The sequence below is a fragment of the Castor canadensis genome, chromosome 13 (assembly GCF_047511655.1).
Source record: "Castor canadensis chromosome 13, mCasCan1.hap1v2, whole genome shotgun sequence".
Lineage (NCBI taxonomy): Eukaryota > Metazoa > Chordata > Mammalia > Rodentia > Castoridae > Castor > Castor canadensis.
Window position 1 is genome coordinate 57,316,097 of NC_133398.1, and position 13,014 is coordinate 57,329,110.

A 13,014-nucleotide genomic window follows, 5' to 3' on the forward strand; every position below is an offset into this window, starting at 1 on the left:
GTATGTAGTCTCATTTTAAAGTAAATTCTTAGGTCCTTGAACTCTAATTATGTGATGTGGTTAATTTAACTGAATTCAGTTGTTAGGAGTTGGCATAGAGAATAAATCATCAAATTGCAGGGAACTTATGAAAACTAAGTGCATGTACTAAGGAGTGAGCTGTGGGATTAGCTTGTGTTAGATGGACTGGGTACAGGATGTGAGACTAATAGGGCTTGAATGGTTGGGCTTTTTGGCTGTTACATTATTCAGAAAATTGGAAGAAATGGCTACCAATTAACCAATGAGATGAAAAGACCTTGAGGCTGAATTGAAGGCCACACATATTTTTAAACATCCTCAAAATTTAAATGAAGCAATATTTTAAGAAGGGAAAGCCAACCATTTCTGTGCTTAAATACATTGTTTATAATAAGATACTTACAGATACACATATTCTCTGTGTGTACATAAATACATTGTTTTCAATAAAATACTTAGATACACATATTCTCTCTGCTTATGGAGGTAGTTTAAACAGGACAGCATTGATGAAACACAAATTAAAGGACTCTGAATAAAGACTATATAATTGAAGATATGGGTGATAGATGAAGTAATTTTGCTAGCTGAAAGTTGCCTGGAGGTTGTATATTTTCACAATCCCATTTTAAGGCAGTTCAGAGCAGGGAGTAAGTTATTGATGAAGTACAAATCAGTTGAAAATGGAATTTGTTGACAAAAGTACAAAATGAGAATTGCCTTTGAGAAAAAAAATTGTTCAATGCTAAGTATATGCAGTTTTAAAATTCTAGTTAAACTATTTCTCAAAATAGGAAATTGAATAGTGAGCCCTGATTTTAAAAATATGTTTCCTATGAAATGACATGAAAGTACTTTATAAGCATCAATTACTATTAAGTGACAATACTATATATATTCTGATACTGAAAGATTTTTATTTTTTTTAGAAATCCTACTTTCTATACTCACACTGAAAAAAAAAATGCACGCAGAATGGTAGAGTGTAGAACAAAAATCTGATCATGAGCACAGATGTTAAAAAAGTTATTTGAAATAGGGTGTATTCTGTGATTCATGTAAGTAAGGGATTACATTTATGCTTTTGGTAATATCACGAGTATGTCAATATTCATGTGTGTCTATACCCCTCTATTAGCAAATTCTAAAGTGTGAAAAATGTTCTTGCTTAGGTCAACTTGTATTTTATTATTCTGACATCTGCAGTTTCTGGATGGATTACCTTAAATTTGCTATGCTATGTTAAAAGCCTTGTTTTATGAGGTCGGTCTCAGCTTCTGGCCTTGGTGTCAGGAACCCTGCTACGTGATGCAACTTGCCTTGTTAGGTTTAATTGACCAAAGCTGATGTGTTAAAACAATTCATTTGTGCTGTAACTTATGCCCTGGCTAAGTTGCTACCTGAATCCTTTGACCTTGACTTGTCTGGGTCATGAAATGGCTGCAAGCTGTTTGACCTTTCTATTGTGTAGTAATGTCACTGTTTCCTCTTATTCTTTTATGGTAATAGCTGACAAAAAAGCCCCAGCCCATACTTTACACACCAGTGGATTCGAGGCGTCCCTCTGCTGTAGCTACATCTTCTGTTTGACATGGTCTGGCTGTAGAAGTGACTTTCTTTTGTTTGGTGACAGTGATTGGAGCAAATTTGCAGCCCTTCTTGCAACAGGACTTGGGGGATAGTATTCTAGAATTCGAAGGGATTTGGATTTATTCTGCTTAGATTTGTAGTTTTTGCATTTGATGATGATACATTTCACAGTTTTCTTTTCCCTGCTCCTCTTAGGTTGACTTCTCAGCCTTTTATATTTATGGTTTCCTTAATAATTGCTTTTCAACATTTTGAGCGTTACAATAAAAATATTTTATTGTCATTATATAGGGTTGAAGTGGTAAATTTAGTTATGAGTTTGGTTACTAATGTGTAAATCCTGAAACAACTGACTTTTAAACTTCAGGCTATAAATCTTTGTCCATTGTTGGAAAAATCTGTATAGTAAACATGCAAGATAAAGATGAAAAATTTTAAACATGAGCGTAATATGGAAATTTTATATATACTGTCTTATAATTTATATTTTAAGGGAATCCTATTCTTACTGCATTAATTAGTTTATCTTGATATAATAGGGATCCATACTGGTAAACATGGAGATTTTATTTCTGTGGTGACTTTTGCAAGTATGTAAAATTAACAATTTATTTTAATGAATATAAAATTACTTTCCTACTCTTCATGAAAACCTCATGTGCAAAACTAGAGAATTTTGCCTCAGCTCTCTTCTGAAGTAGTGAAATCATTTTATTTAGAAAATATTGGAAATGTCTTCTAAAATGTTAAAACACAGATATTTTTATCCTACCAATTTTTTCTTTGCCAAATATGGCATTATAGTTCATGATTTTTCCTATATTTGTCAGATTAAATATTTGAAATCCAAGCTGTTACATTTTATTTTTAAATTATTAGAGGAAAAAAGTTTAAGTTAGAATGCGCATTTCCTTCCTTGTATGTTGCATACTGTTTATACATGTGTGTGGATACACTGACAGATGAAAGACAATGTGGTAGTAGAACCTTGACAAAAAGCATTAGGTTTTTGTATTCACATTTAGAAGAAATCTTCAAGTAACAGGTAAGAGGTTTTCTTTTCTTTCATTCTTTTTTTTTTGGTTGTTGTTTTAAATGATCTTCCCCCATGAATGTTCACAAGATCAAGGAATTTCAGTGCTTTCATTGCTAACCCTGGTGATAATGCAGCATCTTGGGGGGCAGAGGAGGAAGGGTGAATGAAATGCACCCAAGTCCCATTCTAGTCAGTAAGCTCCAGTTTTCCTCTCTTCTTTTATAAGAGCCGGTATTGACACCCCTCTTGTCTTGCTGCTTATTCATTGGCATCCCAAGCTGGAGCACCAACCTGGAGTCAGGTTTGGATGTGGTTTGTGGGCTAATGGGTCACGTGGCAGTGGGACTGCAGTGTGAGAACAGCAACTAACCCCTAAGGAGTTAAAAATGTCTGATTTTCTCCAGACGGCTGCCTCAGTTCTTCCTTTGAAAGACTTTTTAAGTGATTTCAGCTGTTGAGTTAAAGAGGTTAAGTTCCTGAACCATGGATAATTCGTGGGTGCTGGTGTGGGGTGTGTGTGTGTGTGTGTGTGTGTGTGTGTGTGTGTGTGTGTATGTGTTGGGGGCATTGCACATTCATGTTTTTTGGAATTAAAGAAGGGAAGTTAGAAAAAAAAGAGGTGGGGCTTAGTTCTGGTAGAAATTCCTTAAGAAAGATGGCTTATTCATAGGTTGAAGAGTAAATAGTATGCAATTTAAAATATTCTGTCATCCCTTGACTTTTGGTTTCTTTAGACATCAAGCACATCTTTTCTTCATGCCTTCTACCTAAGACAGAGTGTCTTAATTTGGCTTACTGTAACAAAGTAAAGGGCTGGGTGGCTTACAAACACCAAAATTATTTACTTTTCGCAGTTATGGAGGCTGGCAGTCCAAGACCAGGGTGCCAACATGGTTGAGTTCTGGTGAGGGCCTTCTTCTGGGTTGTAGACCACCTACTTCTCTTTATGTCCTGTCACTGCAGAAAAAAGAGTAAGAAAGCTCCCTGGGAGCTTTTAAGTGCATCAATCTCATTTTGAGGGCTCCACCCTCATGACCCAGTTACCTCCCAAATGTCCCAATTTGTGATACCTTAGCATTGGGAGGTCAGGATTTCAGCATAGGAATTATGGTGATAAACAAACATTCTGTTCCTAACAGAACGTATGTGCCTATAACCTCATGGTTTGGACTATAAGCCTTGTGACCTTGGTCAGGTCTCTTATGTTCCATCCCTTGATTTTCTATAAGACTTTCCAAAGAGAAAATAGAAGTCCTAGCCACAGTGAAAACTCTGAAGGCACATGAAGTTAACTAGTCCTGTATAGTTTCAACACCTACTTATATTAGAATTACTATATAATTTTAGAAATACTCAGGTTTACAGAAGGGTGAGAGTTCTTGATCAGCCTAGGAATATTTGAAAGGAGAGGAAAACAATTTTATTTGTGGTTCTCTGATTGAATATCTCAACTTTGGTGTTGAATAAAGGATGTTCCAGCAAGTGCTTAGCACTCACTGCACTCCAGTAAAGTGTAAAACTTTCATATACAAAGAAGTTAAGTCGCCAGCATTTGGGCAAGCTTCATTTATGCCTCAGATTTGGTTGGACAGAGTGATGATGATGTGGCTAGGCTGGATTGTTCTTTAAAAGGGATGGGGTTTTGGTCTTTACACTCTTTAAGTCTGAAATTGTCTTATTAAACAACGACACTTAGTTGGGTCAAAACCTCAAATAGTTTCATTGGTTGCATGAATTGGTTTGATTTTATTGCCATCTGACTCTTTGCCTTTAAGTCAGTCTTTCCTAATCCTACTTATTATGACTTTAAGAAAATTAAATAATTAAATGAGCTCCAGAGGAAAGAAGTTAGTATTTCTTACTTGATGCTATTTTATTTTTAGTAAGAATGCATAAGATATAGTTAAAACATTTATTTCTCTTTTCCAAACTGTGACTTGGGATCACAGTGTTTGACTCCACGGCTCTGGTTGACTGGCTGTGTGTGGTCGTGGAACTAACTTTGTGTGCCAGATTCCTGGAGAACTTGCTGGTACCTGGCTCTCCTTTGCCAGTGGATTATACCTCTCACTCACTTTGCACAGCATGTTTGGAAAGTGGAGAGATTACCCCATCTCCACAATCCCTATGAGGGAAATTTCTTAAATCCCATGTCACATTCACACATCATCTTCCACTAACAGTGTTTCTCTTCCACCCATGGGTTCTAGTCAGGAGTTAATAGGAAAAGTTACTTCACTGTTTGCTCATGAGTTAAAGGGTAACTAGGGTGTGCAAAGGCAGAATCAGATCATTGATTAGCTTGCTTAGATTCTGGTGCATGATTTTTAATAATCTGTGGCATGCTTTTAGTTTTTGGGAACATACTGATGTTTAGCTGCTATTCCATTTATAGATACCCGCACACATTAAAAAGCATGTACATGAAATGAAGTGCAACCCATCCAGAATTGTTTAATGTATAAACTGGATCATTGCTGATGGCAGAAGGAATTGGCATTTTTGTCTTTCTGATGCGTTTGAAAGGCTTTGCTTACACTTACGGCGTAAGTTGTGACCCAAAATGAGAGCATCTGCACAGATCTTAAATATTGGTTGCATTTTGTAGCTTCTCAGAGGTGCTGGCATCGCTCTTTATTCCTGGTAGCATAGCATCAATATTTTAGGACGTGACTTGTAGTTTTCACGTAACAATTTCTGTTCTATTTACGGTCTCCAAATAAGGGAAAAGCAGCTTATAGTAATATGAGGATCACTGGTCTTACAATAATTAAATAGACTTGTTATACTACATTAATCCCTTTTGGAACATTTGGAATGACTTCTTAGTACTAACAAACAGAGCATTAGGGCCTACAATTAATCTGGTTTTTGTATCCAACATTTGTATAATATAAAACATGTGTATAGGGAAACATATTTCAGGTTTAAGATGAGTTCATGGGAGGACAAAAATGAAATTGTATTGGACTCTTGAGCAAGATGAATATGGTTCCAAGTACTGAAAGAATATGGAATTTATTTAGAATCATCATAGGTAGTAAGCTTTTATTCTTTGGTGAATACTACAGATTCTTAGAGTTACTTTTTCTTGTTTTATATATGATGCACAAGATATATGCAGTAAGAAATTAGTAGAAACCTTTATTTAGTCTACTGTCCAGGAGGTTGTGTGAGCCTGCAGTTCTGGGTATCTGTCACTGAGACAGCCATTTATTAATCCCAGAGAAGATGAAGTCATCCCAGTTTTAAAGTAAGGTCCAAGATGGCTCTGTAGTTTGTAGAAATGGTTTAGGCTAATGAAAGACTTTGCATTCATTGTACAAAAAGCATCATTACAGTTTCGTTGAAGGGACTCCTGAATTAGGATTATGTTTGTGTCTCCTGTGGTAGAAGCCCCATGAGGCATAATTTACTCCTCAGTGTGGGCTCCTTTATTGTTGTTGAGTTGTTGAATTTTTCATACTTGTGATGTGAATTCAACCTTGGTGTTCCACTTACAGGAAAAATATTTCATGAAGGATGAAGTATTAGTACAATTCTAGGACAGATTGCATGCGTATGTGCAGAGCACTGTGGAAATGCTGAGATTATTGAGTGGTTTGCAGCCATTTCAGACCATGTGCCTGGGACCAGCTAACACATTGTCAGGGAAAAACATGATGTAGCAACAATATTAGATCATGCAAATGAGACTACTGAATAGTAATAGTTATGGGCAATATTTTGGAAAACACTGATTAGTGACAGTTTTATTACAGCAAATGTATGTATCAAGTCCCCAGATTTCATTGTAATGCACTGAAAACAGATGTCAAAGTGTCCCAAACAGAATTTCATGGTTAATCTACATATTGCATGGAAAGTACAAACAAACCATTTAGAATTCTGTTATTTAATCCTTTTAGAAGGAACGAAAATATACAATTTAGATTTACTCCATTCTTTCTTTTAATTTCAGTTTTTGTTTTCTAGGGGCTGAGGATAAATTATTTTTTTGTTTGCTATTTTCTTAAGATGCATATGGGAGAAGACATATCTGCATATGGACGTGATTTTATTTAATGTACTTTAAACTGTAAGTTTCTGAACATAAGGTCTTTGCATTAAAGACAAGAAAAATTAGGCTCTAAATTATTTAGTGACCTGGCAATGGAATTACTTTCTTTATTTCTTTGTTTACTGACATAAGAGTTTCACTTTGGGCCACATAGTGGTTAAAGCAGCTTGCTGAAGTAGAAGAGAAGAAGATTGCTGGCTCTATTGCTTCCACATACCTGGAAGGCTTTGGGCTTCTCTGTGACTCAGTTTCTTTATCAGTCAGGTGAAAAAATTGATCTAAAGGACACTACTGCTCCTCTTAGCTCTGGCATCCTAGGAATTTGTTTTCTGGTTATCTTGGCAGAGGGACAGTCCCTTTCATAATAAGCAATATGTAATAAGGCTTAGCATATTCTTACAGTTTGGGGTTTTAATACGTTGTATTTATTAAAGGGAGATAGGAAATATATAACCTGACTGTTGAGTAACTCTTTCATGTTGTCAATTCAAAGTCCAATAATCAAACCATTTGGTTAAATCTAGATAAAAAAGCGTACTTTAAAAGAAAGCAGTCTTTCATAGATCTGGGAGAATCCCTAGGGATCCTCTCACTTTACAGTTTACAATATTGAGTCTAAGAGAGACCCAAAGCCACTTTGGCTGTTTGTGTTAGTTTTACTGCTACAGGGGCAAAAATAAGCATAAAAATGAAAAGTGTTGTTTTTTGAAAGCCCAGCACCAATATTTTTTAAAGGAACATAGAAAAAAACTCTTATTAAAATTTTGTATTATCACTTATAATTTATTGAAATAAATTGGTTCAAGAGTCCAGTTTTTTCTTCCATACCTTTTCATAGGAAGTGTTCTAATGAAGTCAGTCTGCAGGCATGGTCTTCAGGAGAATGACTGCCTTTCTTTTTATCAGTGGATGTGAAACACACCCTTAAAGTTATAGTCAACTAATACGGATTTGGTCGTAGTTGGAAAACAGAAAGGATCCTTTAAAAATATATTGCCAAATGTCCAGCAACACAAAGATCATGTTTGAAATTGGTTGTAAGAACTTTTTATTTTACGGAAAGTCAGATATTTAAAGAAACAGTGGGAACTAGTTATAAGGAGCTGGTTTACAGTGACCTTCTGGATTAATTTTCAGATTAATTTCATCGTTACTTGTCTTCATTCTCCTCTGTGTCTGTCTTTCATCTTTGTGTGCAGTGTCTAACACTTATCTCAGTTAAATACATTTCTTTAAGTTTGAAACAAGCATCACATATTTTTTTAAGAGATATTTCTAAGAATTTTTTCTTAGTTTAATTTTTAGTAAACAAAACAATAAGTTTGCAAGGGGAGTTAAATTTCAAAAAGCATCCTCAATGAATATTTTGTTAAGGTAAGACTTCTTTTATAACATGAGAGATTTATCTGTAATTTATGTGTTATGATTATCCTGTAAAGTACTTATGTGTATCAAGGTACCTCAAGAAAAAGAATGAACACTATTAGCAAAAGTTTTAAATCAGCTACTTCTAGTAGCTAATTTATTATTTTTTTGGTTGGGATTTGAACTCATAACTCTACTGCTTGAGCCACACCTTCAGTCCATTTTGCTCTGGTTATTTTGAAGATGAGGGTTTCATGAACTACTTGTCTCTGGAGGATTGAACTGTGATCCTCCAAATTTCAGCCTTCTAAGTTGCTAGGACTCTGTAGTCCTAGTAGTAGTATATTATAGTATGAGCCACTGCCATCTGGCACTTCCAGCTAATTCTTTGTTTGATGATTTATAGGAAGAGTTTGAAGTCATGTTTCTAAAGCATGATCTTAGATGGAAAACTAGATGAATAAAAAATGGGTACTGTGTAAGTATATGAAACTAAAACGGATGGAAAATATGGGAGCACACTATAAAGTAGATGAGGACTGATGGAGTGACTCAAGTGGTAGAGAACCTGCCTACTAAGTGTGAAGCCCTGAGTTCAAACTCAAGTACCACTAAAAAAAAAAAAAAGAGTAAAGTAGATGACATGTATTTGTTGAGTGAGGAAATAAATATAAGTTATTTAAACTGTATGTAGAACAATTGGGGAAAAATCAGATTACTGTTATGGAGGTGATGCAAGAGGAAATCCTCAAAATAGGAAAATAGGTCTTTTTGTTGAGACTTATCTTCTTTCCTTTGTATTTGCACTAGTATTTGGTCACTGTTTAGCAATGTTACCCCACTTGATATATACTTTAAGTTTTAAGAATGAGTAAAATAAAACCATATGACATATAGTGTCCATGTTAGCAATTGAGCATCTTCTGGTCATGCTGAGTATTAAATGTGGATGGGTGAATGAGTTTTATCTTCTAAGATTCTGTTTTCTGAACTCTGGCATGGGTATCACCTTTATTTGGCAGTACTGCAGGTAAAATGAGGAAATGCTTAGCACCACATCTGTCACGTTGTAGGTTCATGTTAAAATGTTTGTAGTCATTGTTTCAACTTTCAGTCAGCAGCCAGCACAGTGCCTGTAGAAGTAGGTCCTCAGTACTTTCTCTGTGAGTGAATGCTCACCACCTGTCTCTGAGCATTCTGGAAGACTGAGTCTCCCTTTTGTGGGGCTGAGCATTAAATTAGGGACAGTGTTTAAAGTGGGAAGAAAAAATATTAAATCCAGCAATTTTTCAAATATTGTAGTTAGGTGCTAAAAATTCAGATACTGTATTTGCTGTGTAACATTTCAGAATCCCTCCCTAAAATGAACAGTATAAAACCGTAGCAAGTCACAATGCCCATATCACTATTTGTGGGTAACTTAGGGAAATAGACTTTCTGAGTAACATGCAGACAGGCTGGATTCTAGTAAAATTTCTTGTTAGAATTCAGTATACTTTATCCATTTTTCATAAGACCTTTAACTTGGGTTATAAGAAAATCCCATATATAAACATAATTGGAAACAAAAGTGAATCTACTGTTGCCTAGCAGGGAGGACTTGGGGTAATTTTTTTATTCTGGCATTTGCTTGATATGATCCTCTCTGTGTATCAGATAGCCAAGGAAGTAGGTATTTATGAATTTACTAAAGTGTGTCTTTCAAGAAAAATACTAAGCAATTGATATAAAGGTAAAAAGTGGTTGAGAAATTCATTTATGAAGTAAGAACCCCATACTGACTATTGTTTTTGATATTTTAAGGGTTAGGAAAAGATAGTGAAACTATTGATGGCCTCAGCCAAGTAATTTACAAGTAAAAAAGAGAGACTAATGGTCACTTGCAGTATTTATGAACAACAAAAATGCCAAAGACAGTGGAGCAAGTATCCAACTACCTAACCGGCTCACCAACTACTAAATATAGTCAGCTTTGCTTGCCGGGGGGGAGACCCTGTGGGACTGTAATGGAAAGGTCACAGAGAGGAGGTGAGTCTTAAGTAGAGTTTTCTCAGGGGTTATGTAACAAAAACAAAACAAAATGAAACAGATAACCAGGAATCTATTTCTTATACACATGAACTATTTTGGCCATGGTATATACTCTGCTGAGAATACTTTGTGACATATTTGATGTCTTGTTAAACATTTGTTAATCAAAGAATCTACTATGAAGTTTTAACCCAGATGCTAAATATTTATAAATGAATTTGATTGATTAATTTCACTTATTTTGTTACTGCATAGGAATATTAAATTCTAATATTGAAAATTTTCTTATGTGTTTTTGTTCCTAGATTTCAGTGTATATCCTATATATATGTTGTTTAAGATGTGTTATAAAAATATCTTCATTAATAGTAGTATTTTAATTGTTTATAATGTTGAGGGAGAATGCCAATAAATGTGTCATTTAAAGATATTTCATAATTAGGATAGTTCTATAAGTAGTTAAAAATCTGGAAAGTAGGATATCTTGTAAAAAAGATTTAAAAAACTATTCAGAAGTTAGCTGGATTCAGTTTTGAGGTCAGTTTATATTCCTCTTATTGTTCTTTTAAAAATCAAGTGTGCCCCCCCCATCTCAGCAGAAAAAAAGTAAAGATTTTTGTCTGATGAGGTGTGTTTTATGGTCGGACTAAAGTATGATCTGATTCAAGTTCATATTTTTGTTCTAAAAACAGTGGGCTATTGCAGTGACACTCCCCCAGCTAAAACAACACCCTGCTTTCTATATTGAATTTTCCTAACATATTTTATTCTCTGAATAAATGATACCTGTTCCAGAATGTAGTGTTTCCTCATAGGTATTTAAAGAAAAAAAAAAGGAAACTGTGGTAGCCCTGTGACTATAGCTATATTATAGCTCTTTCATAGTAGCCTTCAATTGTTTATGTTTATAAAATGTAAAAGCTAAAAAAGAATTGAGAATTGTGAAGTTCTCAGTTCCTCTTGCTTTCAATATCCCACAGTCCAGTAAAAGTAAACTTCAGTTCTTGGAGGCAGCAATCAGGTTTTCTAACTTTTTCCTTCTCTTTTTCTACATAGAAATTAAGATACATATACATATGTGTATACATATATATATATATATATATATATATATATAAAATGGATTTTGTTGATTGTGAACTTATATGTTGGTTATGATATACACATGTGAAAAGATTATGATCCCTGAAACTCAAAAAGAAATCTGTCTCAATTTGCCACTATATTATGGCGTTTTACAGCATTCTTCTATCTAAAAACAAGCTGCTTAGTCATTCAACAAATCTTCACTGAGCACAGTTTGTGTATCAGGCACTGTGTCAGGTGCTGGTATCACTGTACAGAAAAGACAGACATTTCCTGTGCTTATGGTTGTGAAAGAACATTTAAGACGAATTATTCAATTTTTTCTTTCCTTTTTCTTACCTGAAAAAACACTGCCATTAAGTGCTTACTAAATACTTTGTGACAAGATAATGGTAGTTATTATATAATCATCATCTGAAGGAAATGACTTATGAAAATTTGTGACAACTTCTGGGAAAATAGTGAGATCATGAGAATGGATTGTTCTGAGGAGCCATAATTTTTTCATCTGTGTGACACAGATATTTTTGTGGATATAGTAGGAACAAGCATGCTAGCTGACATGTTGCAGCAAGTGGTTTTTCTTGCAGGAAACTGGAAGCTTGTCAGTATTCTTGCTGGACTCTGCCCTTTCTCCTAATTGGAGCCGATGCAGTTGGGCTCCCAGTGATATTAGCACTGTCCCATTCAGAGGTGAGAAAATCAAGAGGTGTAGTGAAGCTTGGAGGAAGAGCACTAAATGGGCTGATGAAAGTGATTACACTTAATTGGACAGATAGAAGAAGAGGATGTGAGATTGGGACATACCTGGTACTTTCTCCACCTCCTCATACATAGGCCAACCATCAGACTGGGAGTGTATGGACTTGGAACCTGCTGGAAGGAGCCATGGAAATAACTGCCAAAAAGTTGTGAGTCAGGAGTACTGGGTCTAAAACCCTGTTCTCATAATTTTTAACTATAGGACTTTCACAAGTGTTTTAAAACCATCCTGTGCCTCCATTTTTTTCTTGTGCAAAATGGGAATAATACTAATTGAGAGGTTTTTTTGAGAGCTAAGTGAGCTAATGCCTTTTGGGCCTTGTATAGTGCTGGTACTCAATAGATAATTTAAGTAAAGATTTTGTAGGCTGTGGTGATTTTTGGCATGTGGTCATTGCTATGTAGTATGTAGTTGTCCAGCTCGTATTTAGAGAGCACTTGCCATATACCAGGCATTGTTTGATGAGTCATCCATGTGACTCATTTAATCCTCAATAAGCATATGAGGTAGATGCTTTACTGACCTTGGAAAACTGTGAGAACTTCATAGTTGGACTGGTTCCGTGACAGAAGTTGAATTTGAACCCATGCAATTTTGTCTCTGGAGCTCTTTCTTAACTCTCATCCTAGATGGTGAAGTTAACTCTATCTACCGTAAAGGGACAAACAAAAATTTTTGTATAGTAAGTGATAACCTCTGCATATTAAAAAACCATGAACTTATTTTACTTGTTCATACATTTCAAAGGAGATTGAAGTGAACATTTGTGTTATATTTGATTTGCTAACTCTGATATATAAAGTTAAGTTACAGTGATTTCCCAGCTAATCTTACCTCCAAACCAAGTTGTCTCTCACATTTGTTGTTTTCTCCTTCTCTATTATGCTTTTTGCATGAGACCTTGGAATTGGATGTGTTTATTGTGTAGGCATCCAGGTCTTTATGATTTATGACAAAAACCCCGCCCTGTTTTTCTCATACCATGCTACATTAATGGTTTTCCATATGTCATAGAATGACTTTTATGTCTTAGAATAATTTTTTTTCTAATATCCTTACTAG

General features: G+C 35.1%; 1 protein-coding gene and 1 long non-coding RNA gene across 16 annotated transcripts in view; both read left to right on the forward strand.

Moving 5' to 3' along the window:
- Nucleotides 1-13,014, forward strand: part of Nfib (nuclear factor I B) — a 442,869-nt gene that overhangs the window by 218,708 nt on the left and 211,147 nt on the right. The window lies entirely within an intron of this gene.
- The window catches only part of LOC141415429 (uncharacterized), a 42,908-nt gene continuing 29,901 nt past the window's right edge, over nucleotides 8-13,014 (forward strand). Inside the window, exon 1 of the long non-coding RNA XR_012440437.1 lies at nucleotides 8-12,100. This is a non-coding gene — a long non-coding RNA (uncharacterized lncRNA). The remainder of the gene's footprint in view (nucleotides 12,101-13,014) is intronic.